This window comes from Pteropus alecto, unplaced genomic scaffold, assembly GCF_000325575.1.
Source record: "Pteropus alecto unplaced genomic scaffold, ASM32557v1 scaffold311, whole genome shotgun sequence".
In the NCBI taxonomy this organism is placed as follows: Eukaryota; Metazoa; Chordata; class Mammalia; order Chiroptera; family Pteropodidae; genus Pteropus; species Pteropus alecto.
This window is the reverse complement of record NW_006431916.1, coordinates 3090064-3094373: the sequence shown is the minus strand read 5'-3', so window position 1 is coordinate 3094373 and position 4310 is coordinate 3090064. Positions and strand designations below refer to the sequence as shown.

At 41.7% G+C, this 4310-nt stretch overlaps 1 long non-coding RNA gene across 1 annotated transcript in view; it reads right to left on the bottom strand.

Moving 5' to 3' along the window:
- Window positions 1-1738: 1738 nt before the first annotated feature.
- The window catches only part of LOC112473658, a 21755-nt gene continuing 19183 nt past the window's right edge, over window positions 1739-4310 (bottom strand). Inside the window, exon 2 of the long non-coding RNA XR_003044109.1 lies at window positions 1739-2531. This is a non-coding gene — a long non-coding RNA (uncharacterized LOC112473658). The remainder of the gene's footprint in view (window positions 2532-4310) is intronic.

The following is a 4310-nucleotide window of genomic DNA, read 5'->3' as shown; positions in this document are numbered from 1 at the left end:
ACAGGGCACAGAAAGGACAGGAGCCACAGGGCTGCCCAGTGGCTGCCAAGGGAGAGAGCCCTTCACAGAGTGAAAGCTGGAGGTATAAATGCCAGCAGGGCCCTGGTCTGAACTGTGCTCTATAACAAGAGGGACCAACACAAGGCTGAAAATAACACATTCACTCTTTTTAGAGAGAGAACCATATTGGTGGACACTACAGGCAGCTCAAAGAATCAGAGTGAGGCCAAGGACAGCTTCCTACCATACACGAGGCCAGAGACACGAAATGATCTTTACTTCCCTTGGTCCTCTTTTCTGCTCCAATTCACAAAGAGAGAGGTCCAGAACAGGAAGAAGAAGATGGAAAGAACTGGCCTTATGTCTTCTGCCAACAAATCCTTTAAAACATAAGGATAATCAGCAATGAAGAGGGAGGGAAATCTCTGAACGAGGTGTGAGATTGATGAGTTAAAGGAAGTTCAACCGATTTTTCTTTTTTTTTTTAACATATAATTCACATAACATAAAATCCACCATTTTTAAGCATTTTAAAGTGTACAATTTAGTAGCCTTTAGTACATTTACTTGAGTAAGATTTAATTAACTAAAAATGATGAAGTCTATTTAAGATGTCATTAAGGGCTTGGAGGAAAAGCAGGGATTTTTCCCTGACTGATTAGAGGGGAAAGAACAATTTTATGACAATTCTATAAACCTTTATTAACATTGAACATCTCCATTCGTATAACCCACAGGCATCTCAAACTCATCAAATCCCAGAGTGAATGCATAGCTTATTCTTCTACTCACACCCTTGGGAGAAGAAAGAAACCAGCATCTCACTGTGCATCTAATCAACCAAGCCCCAATTCTGATTATCTTCCATATTCCTTCACCCACACTTCTTATCAGCCTATACAAAGTCTGTACATTCTACCACCTAAATACTTCTCTGGTTCATCCACTCCTGTCAGCATTCACCACTACAGCCTGTGCTCCGAGGAAGGCTGTTCCTCGCCTGGACTATGGCAGTAGCCTCTTCTCTGGCTGTCCTTCCTCCAAAGTGCCCTCCAGATCTCCAAGGGCTCTGCCCTGAGAGCCCTACACACCTGGCACCACCTTGTCACTTAGGTGTCAGCTTAAGCATCTCCTCCAAGCAAGACCTTTCCTGGCCACCACCAGCTGCCTACCCAGACACACGCCATCATTGTTTAATGTTTTCATTCCACTTGTTTCATATTTTTCACACTGCTTATCACTATTGGAAACAATCTTGCTGATTTACTTGTTTACTGGTTTATTCCCAGTCTTTGCCCTTCTGTGAGAACAGAGCCCTCCCCTGCCTTATTTTCCAATGTGGCCCCTACATCTAAGGCTACTGCGCCAGGAACAATACCCACGAGCCACATGTGTGTGGACCTTTCGAAATGTAGCCAGTCCAAGTCGAGATGTGTTACACGCATAATATACAAACCAATTTCAAACTTAAAACCAAATAATGTAAAATATTTCAATAATTTTATATTGATTACCTGCTGAAATGATAATACTTTAGAACTATTGGGTTAAATAAAACATTATATTAAGATTATTTCCACTTGTTACTTTTTCCTGTTTTAAATATGGCTACTGGAAAAATTTAAATTACATACGTGGCTTACATTGCATTTCTATTGGACATCACTGCTCTAGACCATTACTGGCTCAATGACAGATAAATCCTCAGTGCACATCAAGGACAAATCTCATCATGTAATTCACCTTCTAAAATTCTTTATTTGTTTCCCATTTTCAGCTAGACCAAATTTCTGTTTTATGACCTGGCGTACGAGGCCGTCATGACCAGGTCCTTCTTCTCCCACTGGTTTTATTACCTGCTCTTCCCCAGCCTGGATATAATGTCTCTTTGCACATGGGTCTCTCTGTGGCACTGCCGCTCCACCACCATGTCCACAGGTATGCTTCCGGGCATTTTTCAAGATGCACTTCAGTATCACCTTTTTTAGAAAATTCTTCTCTACTTTATAAGTAGAACCACCTTCTCCCCTGGCAGAGTGACCAGTCTACTGTGAGGCTCATTATTCCCCTGTATCGGATCCCATCAGGTCACTGCCTCATGTGCGCATCTTCACCACGGGTCAGGGCTCCCTGAGGGTAACTGGGGCCATGTCCTATTCGTCTTTTATTCATTAAACCTAGCATAGTCTGTGGGTTGACTGTTCATCTACTGTGTGGGGTCCAACTTGGGGACTGATTACATCCAGATGGAGACTGGAGTGGGATCATCTGAAGACTTGACTGGGCTGGGTGTCCAAAATGGCTTCTTTACTCACTTGTTTGGTGCCTCAAATGGGGTGGCTGAAAGGACTGGGGCCTGGCTAGGCAGCCCTCTCCATGTGGCTAGTTTAGGAGTCCATACAGCATGACAATCTGGACTTTTACATGTAGTAGCTTTCCTCGGATAGCTGGACTTCTTATATACAGTGTCTTGTCTCAGAATGAGTATTCCCAGAGACCCAGGTCACAACTGCAAGATTTCCTATGACCTTCTGCAGAAGATAATCAGTATCATTTATGATTCATGCAATTGCCCAAAGTGAGTCATGGTGCAGTACCAATTCAAGAGGAAGGGACTTCTCAGGGACATGGATGTGGGAGGTTCATGTGTAGGTCATTATTGGGGACCAACTGCCACAAGTCTAATCTGAAATTTAAACCAGGAAAGACAATTGAAACTCAGATACCATAAGTATCTCTGAGAACAACACAGGGCAAAAATAAGTACTTAATATAAATATGTGTTGAAAAAACATACTTTCAATAGAGCTTTGGGCCTCACCTGTGTAATATATTCTATACCATACAAGTCATCAGGGTAAACCTGTAACACTTTGGGGCAAACTAACATTTGTGGGTGTCTACAAAAGGTCAGACACTTAAGAGTGGCCAAAATCTTCTGGAGACATTTACTTAATGGTAAGCTGCACTTACAACATTTGGTAGAATGTAAGAATGTTCAACACTATTATTTATAATAACAAAAAATTAGGGAGGAACTTTGGTATTCAACGTAATCATACAGTAAACCATTACGTAAGCATTAACACTGCTCAATGAATTTTAATAGCAAAGTGCATAACAAACCGTTAGGTGAAAAAAATCAATATGCAAAGCTTTGCACAAAATATTATTCCTATTATATTCAAATATGTATATGCATAGCAAAAAGACTAAAAAGGAATATAGCAAAATTTCAACACTGAATATAGCCACATAGGAGAATCATGGGAAATGTTTTAAAGTTTTCTTTTTTGTGCTTATGGTATTCCACAATTTTCATACAGTGAGCATGTACCATTTTTATAATCAGAAAATAAAATTAAGAGTGAGATGAAACCCCACTGGGAAGTTGGGGCTGCACTATGGCCCCAAGGTCCCACAAAAGCCTTTTACCCCAGGGTTTCCAGGAATATAGTTATCTGTGAGGTATTATCAGCTACTGCCTTAGAACAGTATTGTAGTCTCCCGTGAGTTTCTTAACTTCTCTAGACTTTGGTTATTTACTGCATAAAATTAGGGGTCTGGACAATAAGATTAAATCTGTAGAACTTCAGAATTTATAAGCACTTTTCCTTATCCTATTTGATCCGCACAATAGCCCCAACAGTAGAAGCAAGCTCAATCTTACCATCGCCATGTGACCCAGGAGAAAACAGAGGTTCAGTTAGATAAGGTAGCCCAGGGTCACATGACAGTCAGTAGTTGTCAGGATTCAAAACCAGGTGTTCACCCTTTACACTTGGGGCCCTCGATGCTAAATCGAGGTTCCTTTTCTATCCCAACTATAAGCTCCCATCCTGTGATAAAACTCCAGCCAAAATTTCTGCCTTCTGAGGCCACAGATACTAAAACTAATCTCTCTTCTTCATTTCTGTATTCCAAGGCTCTTAAAGGAAGCTCTAATGCCTCCTCTGAGTCATACATATCTTCAGTTATGTCTGCTCTTCTTCAAATGGCATTGTTTGGGGGGCTGCACACAATTTTGGAATCTTAGAATTTCAGAACTGGAAAAGATCTTTAAAGGTCATCTGGCCTAAGCAGCTCCTGTCAGTCTTTTACAGACACCTTTTCATCTGAAAGCTATGTCTCTCAACAAGGCTCCTGAGGGGTGCCTGGGGCTGGGACAGGGTGATAAAGGTGCCCTTTCCCCTACTGAGCCACCAGACATCTGCCAGGTTACCTTAATTCAAAGACAGAATGCGGAGGCCGCACAGTGCAAGGCAGAGTGATGCGGCCTTTTAACAGGGACATGGCACACAATGGAGAGA